Source organism: Heptranchias perlo, chromosome 35, assembly GCF_035084215.1.
Source record: "Heptranchias perlo isolate sHepPer1 chromosome 35, sHepPer1.hap1, whole genome shotgun sequence".
Classification (NCBI taxonomy): Eukaryota; Metazoa; Chordata; class Chondrichthyes; order Hexanchiformes; family Hexanchidae; genus Heptranchias; species Heptranchias perlo.
The window spans coordinates 4,600,730-4,617,015 of record NC_090359.1 but is presented as its reverse complement, the minus strand read 5'-3'; positions in this window follow the sequence as shown (position 1 = coordinate 4,617,015).

Sequence of the window (16,286 nt, the reverse complement as noted above, 5' to 3'; positions counted from 1 at the left end):
CACTAGCAGCCTTGTTGCTTTTTTTTGAGGGTTTAAGTCAAGTTTTTGTCGATAAATCACTTTGTCCTTCTCTTTCTCTTGTCTATTCCCATGTGTTTCTTCATACTGCCTCGGGCTGTGTTTATCTCTGTGTCCATCTTTTGGTTAATTCTGGGTCAATCCTTGTGTCTGGGTTTGTTTCTGAGTTAGTCGGAGGCTTTAAGAAATGTTCTAAAACTTCCCCGATGAATCACGCAGAGGTGAACAATTTACTCGAGATTTTTCTACCTTAATTAGCAGAGCAGTTCAGACACGTTTCTCCCTTTCACTGGGAAACGAATGGGCCGAATCTTCTTACAATGTTCCGTTTATTGGGAGGCAGCAGATAAAGCATTCGGTCTCGAATCATTCGTCCATTCATGTTTATGTCATCTGACGCGAGAGAGCTGTGAAACTTGTCACAAGAGGATAACAACAAGCATTGGTCATTTTCATTTCCATTCCAGGCCAGCTAGTTCTGATCGGTATTCTCAGTTCTATTTTGCCAGTTCGATTTGAAGGCAGATTAAAACAGCTTTGAGATGTTTATGTTCGCTGCATGACAGCACTCCCATCGGCTGCACGCATAAAATGTGTCCATTCTTTGCAGGACTCCAACGGTCACCAATCGGCCTGGAATGAATCATCCAGCCTGAGAGGAATGGCACAGTGTGAGCACCGGCTGCATTTGAAGAGCAGCCATTTATCCTTTTCCAATATTCTTCATCGGGAAAGATTAGACAGGACAGGAAATCTGTCTTATCCAGCGCTTCAACTGAACGAAAACCAGCTTCTGTGCGCCAGTAAAATGAAGCCGAGTAGAGCAGGAAGTTCTCTGTACCCCTTAATGAAGAAAGGAAGAAAAAGAGAACGGAACCATCCCAGGTTATGAGCGGAGATGGATATTTTCAACTCAAGAATTCACATTCACTGCAAGTAAACAATCTGTCATTGCACAATGAGCTGGATTAAAGCTTCAGTTACGTGGATTGCAGTCGCTGCTCACGTGGCTGGCGGATTTGTGAATGTTGAACTCGAGAATCGACCTGTGAACACATTTTTAAACGTGTCTTCATTGATATGGGAAACATAAGGATCGACTCCAAACAGGTTTCACCGATATTTAAACGCGGATCACCGGATTTAAATTCGACAGTGCTCACCATTACACCATGTAAACAACGCAGAGATTGCGTTGAACACACACCATTCAAAGAACCCTGGCTCCTTTCTCAGCATACACACACATACACACACAAATACACGCACACATACGCAGACATACGCACAGACGTGCGCACATACACACAGATGCGCACTCAAAAGCCCGCACATAGACACACATACACACACAAACGTGTTCACATACACGCTCTCACATCGACACCAAAAAGCACACATACACGTTCGCCACACATACACACGCATCCACACTCAATCAAATTTACACACACACACGCTCACACATACATGCACGCAAAAGCACACACCGGCACACGTGCGTCCGCACGCACACAAACTTGTGGAACTGCTTCCTGTGTGGAAACGTGCTCTTGAAATATATCTGCTGATATTCCAAAGTGGTACATCAGCAGATGAGATCCCGCATTGTAGATTCCTGGCTAAGTTCTGAGCATGAGGCGTCAGGGGACAGGTCGCAGAATGGATAGCAAGCTGGCTATAAAACAGAAAACAGAGAGTTGTTGTTAAAGCGAGCTGCTCAGACTGGCAAAAGGTGGGCAGTGATGTTCCATAGGGATCACTGCTGGGTCCATTGTGCTCACAATTTACATTAATATTTGGATTCGGGAATCCGAAGTATAATTTCAAAGTTTGCGAGCGGCGTGAAATTGTGAGGTATAGTTAATAAAAAGGAAAAATGCGTCAAAATGCAAGAAGTCATTAATAAACTTGCGGAATGAGCATGTAATTGGCAAATGAATTTCAATGTAGATAATTGTGAGGTGGTGCATATCGACAGGAGGATTAAGGAGGCCACATGCTGCTTGGTTAATAACAGTCTAAATGGGATAACAGAGCAGAGGAATTCATGGTTACCGATACACAATTCACTAAAAGTAGCAACACAGATTACTAAGACCATAAAAAAAAGTAAATCAAGCACTGGGGTTTATTTATCGAGGGATATAATAGAAAAGCAAAGATGATATGTTAAACTTCCACATACCTTGGGTGGGCCACAGACTGAGGTCCAGTATTGGAGTTTGAGAATTGGCACAGTTAGAGTACTGTGCACTGTTCTGGGCTACATACTATAGAAGGATATCGAGGCTTTGGACAGGGCGCAATCAAGATGAACACGCATGATGCCAGAAATGAGAGGACATCCTTATCAGGAAAGGCTGAACAGATTGGTTCACTTTTCTCTAGAAAAGAGAAGGCTGAGGGGTGACCTGGTAGAGGTCTTTAAAATAATCATATGGTTTGATTGGTTAGACCGAAAGAACATATTTCGACTGCTGGGCATGTCCAAAACTAAAGGTCCTAAATATAAAATAGTCGCAAATAAATCGAATAGGGAATTCCGGAGAAACTTCTTTACCCAAAGAATGGTAATAATGTGGAACACACTACCACAAGGAAGATTTGAGGCAAATCGCATAGATGCATTTTAGGGGCAACAAGATTACAACATGAGGGAGAAATGAATAGACGCGTATCCTGATAGGGTTAGATGAAGTGAGGAGGGAGGAGGGTCATGTGCAGCATAAATAGACCAGTTGGGCTGTGTTGTAGTTTAAATGTAACTCGATGCAACTCGATACATGACTGAGAAGGACTCTGTGCTGAAAATGTGGTAAAATGCCGGGACTGATGTCCAATATTGGGGTTTGAGAATGGCCGCAGTCAAACTGGTCACAGGTTTGGCTCCGTGTGATTTTCCGTATCAACATTCTCAGCAATCACTCTGAAGAAGCCCAATTTCCACGTTTAGCTGCTGGGCTACCATCAATAAGTTTCCCTATGATATGCCATGCCTGACCAATTGATGCTGGAATTGGAAATTTTGGAGAAAGCGAAGGACTGCAAAATTTTGCATTGAGTTTTGGTAGATGTTTGCTCAATAAATAGACGTGTGTGAAGTAAAATAAAGAGAGCTTGCATTTATATCGCGCCTTTCACGACCTCAGGATATCTCTAAGCGCTTTACAGACAATGAAATATTTTTGAAGTGTAATTATGGTTGTAATGTAGGCAATACAGTATATAATGCTTATAACATATATTGTCGAAGTACATTTAATTGTGTTGAGTGACTGTTTTTAAGGCGTTTCTACTAAACTCTGTAAAAGTGGGCAAAACAGAGTCACTGTCGCCACACATGAAGCAGCTATTTCGCTTTTGCACCAATAGAGAAATTCTTACTGCTCCTTCCTATTTCGTTGCTCGATCTATGAACAGACTTTCGGGAAAGTGAAATGAATTTCAGTGACAGTAAAACGACCCTGGCTTCAAGTTGAAAAAGATTGAACTGGCGACACCTGTATTTGAGAGGCTGAAGTGGTTAACATTTCTCCCGAATTTCAGTAAGAGACAGCACGGAAAGATTGGTAGCGCTGAATGTCACCCGGATGGTGATTCATCGAATCATAGAAGTTACAACATGGAAACAGGCACTTCGGCTCAACATGTCCATGTCGCCCAGTTTATACCACTAAGCTAGTCCCAATTTACTGCAATTGGCCCATATCCCACTATACCCATCTTACCCATGTAACTGTCCAAATGCTTTTTAAAAGAAAAAAAATTACCCGCCTCTACTACTGCCTCTGGCAGCTCGTTCCAGACACTCACCACCCTTTGAGTGACAAAATTGCCCCTCTGGACCCTTTTGTATCTCTCCCCTCTCACCTTAAATCTATGTCCCCTCGTTATAGACTTCCCTAACTTTGGGAAAAGATTTTGACTATCTACCTTATCTATGCCCCTCATTATTTTATAGACTTCTATAAGATTAGTTAACCTCCTACTCTGCAGGGAAAAAAAGTCCCAGTCTATCTAACCTCTCCCTATAAGTCAAACCATCAAGTCACGGTAGCATCCTTGTTAAATCTTTTCTGCACTCTTTCTAGTTTAATAATATCCTTTCCATAATAGGGTGACCAGAAATGTACACAGTATTCCAAGTGTGGCCTTACTAATGTCCTGGACAACTCCAACAAGACATCCCAACTCCTGTATTCAATGTTCTGACCAATGAAACCAAGCATGCCGAATGTCTTCTTCACCAACCTATCCACCTGTGACTCCACTTTCTAGGAGCTATGAACCTGTACTCCAAGATCTATTTGTTCTATAACTCTCCCCATCGCCCTACCATTAATGGAGTAGGTCCTGGCCCGATTCGATCTACCAAAATGCCATCACCTCACATTTATTTAAATTAAAATCCTTCTGCCATTCATCTGCCTACTGGCCCAATTTATCAAGGTCCCGTTGCAATCCTAGATAACCTTCTTCACTGTCCACAATGCCACCAATCTTGGTGTCATCTGCAATCTTACTAACCATGCCTCCTAAATTCTCATCCAAATCATTAATATAAATAACAAATAACAGCGGACCCAGCACCGATCGCTGAGGCACACCGCTGGACACAGGCCTCCAGTTTGAAAAACAACCCTCTACAACCACCCTCTGTCTTCTGTCGTCAAGCCAATTTTGTATCCAATTTGCTACCTCACCTTGGATCCCATGAGATTTAACCTTATGTAACAACCTACCTTGCGGTACCTTGTCAAAGGCTTTGCTAAAGTCCATGTAGACCACGTCTACTGCAAAGCCCGCATCTATCTTCTTGGTTACCACTTCAAAAAACTCAATCAAATTCGTGAGACATGATTTTCTTCTCACAAAACCATGCTGACTGTTCCTAATCAGTCCCTGCCTCTCCAAATGCCTCTAGATCCTGTCTCTCAGAATACCCTCTAACAACTTACCCACTACAGATGTCAGGCTCACCGGTCTGTAGTTCCCAGGCTTTTCCCTGCCGCCCTTCTTAAACAAAGGCACAACATTTGCTACCCTCCAATCTTCAGGCACCTCACCTGTAGCTGTCGATGATTCAAATATCTCTGCTATGGGACCCGCAATTTCCTCCGTAACCTCCCATAACGTCCTGGGATACATTTCATCAGGTCCCGGAGATTTATCTACCTTGATGCGCGTTAAGACTTCCAGCACCTCCCTCTCTGTAATATGTACACTCCTCAAAACATCACTATTTATTTCCCCAAGTTCCCTAACATCCATGCCTTTCTCAACCGTAAGTTGAAGTGAGAGTGTGGGTGTTAAAAAGTATCTGACTTGTGAGAGGAAATAAATCAGATCAGCCCAACCGAACTCAGTATTAACCATCCAATTGACAAATTTCAAATACAAGTGGTCTTTTTAACTATCCAAATGTTTCTGGTAAAAGTGCTGATCAGAAAACAAAACCATTTTCTGAGCTGCCCGCCTGAGTTAACAATGCAGCGTCTTGGCTGAATGGGTAGAAATTGTGTGCTGTTTTATCTCTCTCCTGACCACTGCCTGAGGCTGAAGCAGACTGTTCGAAAACTTGGCATTCTATTTGATTCTGAGCTGAACTTCCAACCCCACATCCGCTCCATTACTAAGACTGCCTACTTCCAGCTCCATAATATCTCTGGCCTCCAGTCCTGCCTCAGCTGATATGTTGCTGAAATCCTCATCCTTGCCTTTGTTACCTTCGACTCGGCGACTAAAATACTCTCCTCTCCGGCCTCCCGCCTTGCACACTCCCTAAAATAGAGCTCATCCAAAATTCTTGCTGCCCGGATGTTAACTTGCACTAAATTCCCTTCACCCATCACCCCTGTGCTCGCTGACCGACATTGGCTCCTGTTCCGTCAAAGCCACATTTTTAAAATACTCGTCGTTGTTTTCAAATCCTTACATGACCTTGCCCCTCCCTTTTTCTGTAACCTCCTCCTACCCTACAACCCTTCGAGTTCTCTGCGTTCCTGCAATTCTGTCCTTTGCACATTCCCAATTTCCTTCGCTCCAACATTGCCTTCAGCTGCCGAGACCATAAGTTCTGGAATTCCCTCGCTAAACCTCTTCACCTCTCTCCGCCTTGTGACGCTCCAGAAAATCTCTCACTTTCACCAAGCTTTTGATCGCCTGTACCAATATCTCCTCATGTGGCCCGGTGTCAAATTATGTTTGATAATCGCTGATGTGGCGCCATGGGGCTTCTTACCACGTTATTGGCGCGATAGATAAAAGCAAGTTGTTGTTTTTAAGTATTTGAACGAGAGTACTCTCAGGTATCTGTCTCGTTGAGCATTGTACTCGAGGGACAGAGATATGTCAGTACCACGTATGCATAGATTGCAATGAAATTACAGCACAGGTATAGGCCATTCGGCCCAACTGATCAATGCCAGCTTTTATGCTCAACACAAGCATCCTCCCACAATTTCGAATTTTATCAAACTGCTTCATTTGTGGCCTCTTAATTTTCAGAGTCCAAATACACGTCAGGGACCCTTTTCAAAATTCCAAGAAACGTGTTCAGGAGAATTCTAGTTTCTGTTGTACATGATGTTGGAAACATGGACAGTTAATCCATGAGTTCCACATCGCCTTGTCTGCGACAAACATTTTTTTTTCATTCGTGAGAACCAAATAAAAAAAGCACTTTATCAAGTGGCTAAAACGGTGAACCTTTCCCACACGGGAACTGGAAGAGGCCGCTCGACCTTTCAACGGATCATTAACTCTGAGCTGAGTCATTTCACCCGTTTACACCATGGCACCAGGCAGCATCTTTCCCTTCCCAATTTCCCAACACGACAGTTCAAAGCGACGAATATCTGCTTCACAAAATTAGGAATTTTGCATTTGTTTCTTTTCGATTTAAAGACCTGTGGCCCGCCCTTTCACCCAATCAATTGTCGCCAATCGCCCCACTCCCTCCTTAAAACAAGTAATACTGAAACGCTGTTTTAAAACTCTCATCTGCTATTGTAACACGGTAGGCCGGAGGATACTAAGAGTCCAGAGGGCAACACTAAAAATGCATTTACGAACACACCAATTGTATCGTCAACTAGAATGGTACAGATATGAGAGACTTCAGTCAGTGGAGGGAAGAGAGAAGCTGGGTATGTTCTCCTGAGAGCAGCGATGTTTAAGGGAAGGTTGATCAGATGTGTTCAAAATGATGAGGGGTTTTCATAGAGTAAATAAGGAGAAATTGTTTCCACTGGTCGGCGAGTTCGTAACTAGAGGACAATAATATAAGAAAATTGACAAAATAAACACGGGGCAGACGACAAGTTTGGTCTCTCGGGACAAGGAGTGGCCTGTACCGAGACAGAGGAGTGTGCTATAGCGGGACCCGGGAATGTGATATACCGTGATCTGGGGCTGAGCTATATCGGGACCCGGGAGCATGATGGATCGGGATCGGGGAGTTTGCCTTAAGGTGAACGGGGATCGTGCTGCATCTGGACCTGGGAGTGTGCTATTCCTGGATCCGGGGCCGTGCATTACCAGGACTCTGGATTGTCCTGTACCTGGATCCTGGAGTATGCTTATCCGGGACCCCGAGTGTGCTGTACAGGGTCCGGAGAGAGTGGTTTTCCGGGAGCGGGGAGTGTGCTGTGCAGAAACCTGGGAGCATACACTATTGGGACCCGGGAGTATGCTATGCTGGGACTTGTGATTTTGCCGTACCGGGACCGGGAATTTGCCGTATTGCGACAATGGAGCATGCTGTACCTGGATTTGGGACTGTGCAGTATGGAGACTTTGGACTTTATTGTACCTGGACCTGGGATTTTGCTGTAGCCGGACCTGGGAATGTGCTGCCCTGGACCCGGAAGTGTGCTGCACAGGGACCCGGGGGTGTGCTGTACCAGGACCGGGGAGCATGCTGTACCGGGGCGGTTCAGTGTGCAGTACCGGGATGCGGGAGTGTGCTTCACCGGTCCCGGGAGTGGAGCAATATTCATCTGCTACCGATCTATTTGTCCTCTTACAATCTCTGTAACGGTGGACCAAGTTATCACTGGGCTAAGTGTCTTTTAGTTCGATGAACAACCTGCTTTATTCAACCACAGGTAAAAGATACAGAACACTGAACACGATTAAATACATTTGATGCAATCAGTTCAACATCTGCACGGAAACTATGACAAATAAATAGAACACACTTGGACTAAGGCGCACGGGTTGATTTGAATTAACATTGATTCTTTTTCTCTATTTGTCGCAGTGACGCTGCACAGATTAATAACCTCCACAGTCTACCTGCTGCCTTGACTGTTTTCTGGTGTCTATCTTGGTATTCAAAAAGTCTTTCTCCAACGATTGGCAGGGATCAGAGAATCTTATCAACACTGAGATACTAAACATCCTCTGTTTGACCGGACTTTTTTCACAAATGGATTATTTTTTGGAAATAATCAAAACAAGAGGTCATTCCCAAAATACCCCGGACTGCGAGCTGAGCACAGGACTGTCTAAAGCAGCTAACCGCTATTGGGCAAGTGCACGGTCAAACCGCATCTGTCGACAGATCATGCCTGGGTCGTATCTGGTGAAGAATGGCTACATTAACTTACTGTTAAGACGGGACCAGAGCGTGAAATGTTTCACAAAATATTAAGAGTTAAAGATGCCCAATATTGGATTCTATAGAATATGAAACAAAATCCCTGAGAATGTTAGAAAGTGTGAGATCTTCTCATCTAATTAATTTGACCATCATTGCGAGGGGATATTTCACTCCATTCCTCAACTCCTCTCTGAATTTCCTTTGGGTCACTGCATAAATAAAAGTGTTCGTGCAGCAACTCAGGAGCTGGAGCATGAAGCCGATTTCTCCTACAAATGTGCGCAGGGGAACAGGATATCCCAAATAATCCAATCGTCTCAATACAGAACACACCATGAACACCACCCATAACAGGATGAAATTCCCCGATATAACAAACAGTACAATGATAGATTTCCTTCGGTTCTCCATCTCTGGGTCACTGGAACTCTCCCCACTGCTCGGACCCCGGATTCTCCTGCGGGCTCTGCTGGCCACTAAAATGTGTCTGACCGTTAATACATTGAACAGTACAATCAAAAGAAATGGAATGAATGGCGTGAAAATGTAATGCATTAATTCAATGACCGCCCAGGCCAGCGAACGAGATACTTCGGGATTCACGCTGCAAAACCAGGGACTGTTGGAAAGCCAATACTCATTTTGATACAGAAAATACCAGAAAATGTTCTTCAAGCCGCTCAGCACGGTCACTGTTCCGAGAACCACAGCCGCCGTCTTCTCGGTGCAATATTTAGTTTTCAGCTTCTGGCAACAAATGGCCACAAATCGATCAAAGGTGAAAGTGACCGTGAACCAGACTGAAAAATCCGTGACTGCATACAAAAGGACGGCGTGGATATTACACACTCTAATGACCCGCAGAAAACTAAATTGTTCCCAATAAACAATAGGAATCTGCCTTAACATCAGATCGATGATAACGACCAGGAGATCTGCCGCTGCCATGGCCACGAGGTAGCGAGTGACACATTTGGAGAGACCGCACTTTCCGCGAGACAGGATAACAATCGTCACCACGTTAACTGTAAGCAAGACGGAAATAGGGAAATGATTTACCAGACAAAGTGAAAAAAACTAATTTGATGCGTTTCCAGTGAAATAAAGGAAGGATCAGATGATAGATCAGGGATATTAATGTCCTTCAAAATAAACTCAAATGCCCTAAGAATTTGCGGCTTGACTTTGCCTTCAGTGATGGAATCTGATTATTTTAGCTGTGACGGGTTTTGCAATCAGGGTAATGAATCGGCAAATACGTGAAGCAACGGGATCAAATGAAACATGGTTCAAAACAGAAATTTAATTTCGAATGAATACAGAAGTAACCAAATGGAAAGCTAGAGCCTCACCGACACCTGAGCCAGAGGGGGAAGGAAAAGCTGAGATGTTTGCATGTTTGAATTACAGTGTTTGCGCGTTAGCTGCTGGGGTGATACCTGGATTTCATGTCCCGAGGTGGGGAAGGGATATAAGCACCCGGGGTTGAAGAGGAATGATGGAATCGCTGATACCTTTTGTGAGGAATAGAGAGAAAACAACACCCATTGTTTTTGCTCATACACTGACTCTGGTCACTTGTTCAAGGCATTAAGAACATCATTGCAATTGCACAAATCAGAACCGTCCACCCAATGTTTTAATATACATAAGGGATTCGAGTATAGGAACACAGGAATTGGTAGATCAAGAAACACCAAGGTCCATCGAGTGCACCTTCTACCTTCCCGGTAATCGCATGATGCAACGATAATGGAGTTGGCAACAAATCATAGCAATCAGTCTCTGTCAATTAATGTACAACAGACCAAGACAGGAGGAGAGGAAAGCCCCATGTTTGGGAACCATAGAAGCAAAATCACCTTTTTCCCTCCCAAGCATGTTAAACTAACCATACGTCATGTCTCATATTACTCATTTACTGTCCCCAAAAATTTATTTTCTGGAAGAAACCTCGCTAATGAATCAATACTAACTGCTTCCACTGCCTCCCGAGGGAGCCTGTTCCAGAGATTGGCCACTGAAACACAGAAATATTTTTTTTGCAGCTTACTTTTGACTTTATCCCCCAAACTCACCCTTCAATTGCAGGCCTTGCCCTCTACTGTCCTATCGTTGTGGACAAGGTGAACCGGAAACAGCCTGTCGTCGTCCACATTATCTCGTCTTGAGATAATTATTCCACTTTTCCTCTCCTGGTCAAAAATACTAAATATTTCAATCCCTGTTCGTTTTATATATTAGAAGTGAGGTCCAGTCTGATACTCTGCTCCCTGATTCCCAATGATCAATCATTGGATGAAAGGAGTTACAGTCACGCTTTGCTCCGTGATCGGCAATTAGATAGTCAGGGTCATGTGTGATGCTCCGCATCAAAAATACAAATGTAGAAAATGATAATATAATGTCGTTAATTTTGCAGGCAAGTTTTATAATTACATTAAAGGTAACATTTGTAACAAAGAGCATTTAAATTAAATTGTGGATTAATATGACTTGTAATATAATACACCATAGAATCATAGAATCATAGAAAGTTACGGCACAGAAGGAGGCGATTGGGCACATCGTGTCCATGCCGGTCGAAGCGAGTTAACCAGCTTAATCACACTTTCCAGCACTTGGCCCGTAGCCATGTTGGTTACCGCACTTCAAGTGCAAATCTCTCCTGTTTAAATGAGTTGAGGGTTCTGCCTCCACCACCCTTTCAGGGAGCGAGTTCCAGTCTCCCATGATCCTCCAGGTGAAAATATGTCTCCTCAGTTCCCCTCGAATCCTTCATACCTATCTGTGATTACAAATCGATCTGAATTCTCGTCAAAAGTGTTAATCTTGCTCTTTCCCTTCAGTAGTGCGAATTCAATAAACTTCCAATTCATACAGGGATTAATGCACAATAAAATATTGAATGAGTTTCACTATCAGAATGCGATCCGTCAATTGATTGAGGGTCCCGATCAGAGAAACGAAGCACTGTACCTGACAGGCACGGGATTAGATTTTAATGCAGATTAATTATTAGAAATGAAACCATTAAATGATTTGAATAAAATAAATAGTAGCTCACTGAACCATTCTAATTTAACCATTCAGAGACAGTGACACCAATGTAGACCATGGAGCGGTGGAAAGCGAAAGAGTTGAACCAGATTGGATCATCAATGCATTCGTCATTTATCTGGTAGGACACATCTGTACAACTAAATAACTAACAATATCTGCCAAAATTGCAGACCGTGTGAGATAATAAAACATTTCTCACTTGTCAGTCGGACTCAGTATTTACAGCAGAATGCACACTTTTAATTAACAGAAAGATCCAGTCACATGACGTGTGCTGCAGTCTGAAAAAAGACCGGGATCTTAATAAGATCGCCTGGAATGTTACTAATAATGGCAACTAAGGGCACACTTTTCATTGAACTGACACCAATGAATGGGAATTCACATCAGTGGACCATGGGCCATTATCAAACACACACAAGAGTAACGGAAAGAAAGAAATAATTGCCCTTTAATAGCGTCTTTCACAATCTTAGAACCTTCCAAAGTGCTTCACAACCAATGAAGTTGGCAGTGCAATCACTGTTGTAATGTAGGGAAAGTAATAAAATAAAGAGATGAACAGGCGGACAAAGAAGCCGCGTGCAGATAAACTCGGCTTCCTGAAGTACCAGGTGCAGATAGTAACTTACCCGGGACACCGAACGCAGCCAGGATGGGGTAGTAAATCTTTTGTATGTCATTAAGCGCCCATAGAATCTGAAGCTTGATCATAAAACTCAGAGACATTATTTCCCCTCCAGTAAGAAGCGATGATTCAATGGTTGGTCCTGATGCTGGGATCAGTTCTCCGATTGACAACTGAGTGGATTTTCCTTAATTATAGCAGAGCGAATTCAACCGTTCGGAAAATGAGGTCCCGCGCTGACTGGGTTTAATTACAGTCACTGAACAAACACTCTGTTTACACAGGAGCTACTTCAGAACTTGTCTTCCTGGGGACGTGAATGTCCACGAAAAACCTAAATATATCGGTTGGTGATACTGGGCAACCACGAAAAACCTAGATATGTAGACTGGCTGCATCAACATACCCCTGTAAATCCAGATATATCAACTGGTAATCCCAGTAAACCCCGATAAATACAGATGTACAGGCTGGTGATCCCAGTAAACCCTGATCAACTCAGATATATTGGCTGGTAATCCCAACAAACCCTGATAAACCAGAAATACATGTTGTTGATCTCAGTGAACGCCGATAGACTCCTATATATAGGCTGGAAAACCTGATAAGCCCTGAAACTAATATATCCAGATATGTAGGCTCGTGTGTCAGCAAACTGTGATAAACCCAGTGATAGGAAACAAAGAGTCGTGGTGAACGGTTGTTTTTCGGATTGGACGGAGGTGTACATTGGTGTTCCACAGGGGTCGGTTCTGGGACCACCGCTTTTCTTCATATATATAAATTAATTAGAATTGGGTGTGCAGGCCACAATTTCAAAATTTGCAAATGACACAAATCATGGAAGGGTAGTAAACAGTGAGGAGGATAGTATTAGACTTCAAGAGGATATAGGCAGACTGGTGGCATAGCGGACACGTGGCAGATAACATTTAACGCAGAAAATGCGAAGCAATACACATTGATAGGAAGAGCGAGGAAATGCAATATAAACTAGAGGGTATAACTCTAAAAGAGCTACAGAAAGAGGGAGATCTGAGAGTATATGTGCACACATCGTTGAACGTGTCAGGGCAGGTTGAGAAAACGGTTTAAAAAGCAGACGGGATCCTGGGCTTTTTAAATGGAGGCATAGAGTACAAAAGTATGGAAATCATGATGAAACTTTATAAAAGACTGGTTCTGCCACAACTGGAATATTGTTTCCAGTTTTGGGCACCCCACTCTCGGAAAGATATGAAGGCCTCAGGGAGGGTGCAGAAGAGATTTCCCACAATGAGTTCAGGGGTTTTAGTTGCATGGTTCGGCTGGAGAAGCTGGGGTTGTTCTCCTTGGAACAGAGACAGTTGCGAGAAGATTTGATGGGCGTATTCAAAATCATAAAGATTCTAGACAGAGTAGATAGAGAGAAACTGTTCCCATTGGCGGAAGGAACAAGAACCAGAGGACATACATTTAATGTGATTGGCGAATGAACCAAAGGTGACATGAGGAAAAACATTTTTTTACACAGCGATTGGTTAGGATCTAGAATGCAGTGTCCAAGGAGGTGGTGGAGGCAGATTCAATCATGGCCTTCTAAAGGAACTGGATAAGTACTTGAAAGGAAAAAAAAATGCAGGGCTGCGGAGACAGGACGTGAGCTGGATTGCTCTTGCATCGAGCTGGCGCAGATTCGATGGGCCAAATGGCCTCCTGCCGTGCTGTAATCTTCCTGTGATTCTATGACTCTATATTGTTCACAGTAATCGGTAATAAACTACGATATACACGGTGGTGATTAAAGTTAACCACAATCAATCAATATAAATATATATGTATGTATATATATATATATATATATATATATATGTGTGTGTATATACATATATAGAAGTATATACATATGTTTCGGCTGGTGGCCCCCGCAAAACCTGATAATCTGAGGTAGAAAGCCTGGTAATCCCATTGAATCCAGTGATAAACCCAAATATATAGACTGATCATCCAAGAAAACCCACAGATGAAGCCAGATACATCGGTGGTTATCCTAGTAAACCCTACAAGCCCGGATATATAAACTGGTGACCCAAGCAAACACTGATAGACCCAGGTTTCTAAGCTAATGATGCCAGTAAACCCGATTAACCGAGATATGTCGGCTGGTGATTTCAGTCAGCACACGAATCAACCCAAATATATAGATTTGTGAGCCCAGTAATCCGTCATAAACACAGATATAGAGGCTGGTGATCTCAGTAAACCCCGATAAACCGAGATAAATATGCTGGTAATGCCAGTGAACCCCGATAAACGTAGATATATGTTGATGATCCCAGTAAACACCAATGAAGCCATATAAATATGCTGGTGATGGCAGGAAAGGGCCTTTTTAAACACAGATATATAGGCTGGTTATCCCAGCAAATGCCAATAAACGCCAATATGTAGGCTGTTTATTACAGCAAATGCCGATAAAGCCCGATATATACGTTGGCGATCCCATTAAATTCATCCCCTTCCGCCACCACCTCAATGAATTTCGAGCTCGACATTTTGCTGAGCTCTTCTTCCGTCGCCTTTGCCTCCGCGCCCACTTCTTTGGACAGTAATCCCCCCCCCCCCCCGCCCCGCACAGCGGACCGTTTCTCCCCTCTTCAGAATTCTCGTTCCACTTGGACCCCTTCCTCTGGCCTCTTATCCTCTCTTGAACTTTTCCTTCGGAACTGCCAGCGTGACATCGGCCGTTTGTAATTCTCTGCTTCTCCCATTCACTCTAACCTACCTCCACCTGAACTTACAGAACTCCGTTTTTTCAGGTCCAACCCTCACATTGTCATTAAACCTGCTGAAAAGGACAGCGCTGTTGTTGCGTGGCGAACAGACCTCCAACTTGAGGAGGCTGAACGACAACTCTCCGACACCTCCTCCTACCTTCCCCTGGACTCCGACCCCACCGCCAAACACCAAGCCATAGTTTGCTGGACGGTCAATGACCTCATCTCCTCTGAGAACTTTCCCACACGTCATCAAACGTCATATTCCCCCAACCTATTTCCCACGATCGACGAACAGGACTGCCCCGGGAGATGCATCATTTCAGACTGTTCTTCCCACATGGATCTTATTTCTTCTCAGCTCGACTCTAATTTTTCTCCCCTTGTTCAATCTCTTCCGACTTACATCCGCGTCTCCTCCGACGCCCTCCGCCACATTAACAGCTTTTCGTTCCCAGTCCCGAATCATCTGCTTTTCACCATGGACATCCAGTCTCTCCACTCCTCCATCCCCCACCTTGATGGCCTGCGGGCCTTCCGCTTCTTCCATCCACCACCACACTTCTCCGATTGACTGAACTTGTTCTTTCGTTGAACAACTTCTCCTTTGACTCCACTTAGTTCCTCCAAATAAAAGGTGTCGCCATGGAAACCCGTATGGGTCCTAGCTCTACCTGCCTTTTTGTGGGATACGTGGAACATTCCTTGTTCCAGTCCTAATCAGGTCCCAACTCTCAACACTTTTCCGGTACATTGATGACTGTATCAGTGCCATTACCTGCTCTCGCCCAGAACTGGAAAATTTCATTAACTTTGCTTCCAACTTCCACCCTTCCCTCGACTTCACACGGTCCATCTCCGACTCCTCCCTCCCCTTCCTCGGCGTCTTCATCTCCATTTCCGGGGATCGGCTGTCAACCAATATCTGTTATAAGCCCACCGATTCCAACAGCTACTTTGATTACAGTTCCACCCACCCCGCTTCCAGTAAGGATTCTATTCTCTTCTCCCAGTTTCTCCATCTCAGTCGCACCTCTTCTGATAATGTCACCTTACACACCGATGCTTCTGATATGTCTTCTTTTTTCCTCAACTGAGGACTCCCCTCCACTGTCGTTGACAGGGCCCTCGATCGTGTCCATCCCATTTCGCGCAATTCTGCTCTCAACCATTCCCCTCCCTGCCAGAACCATGATAGGGCCCGCCTTGACCT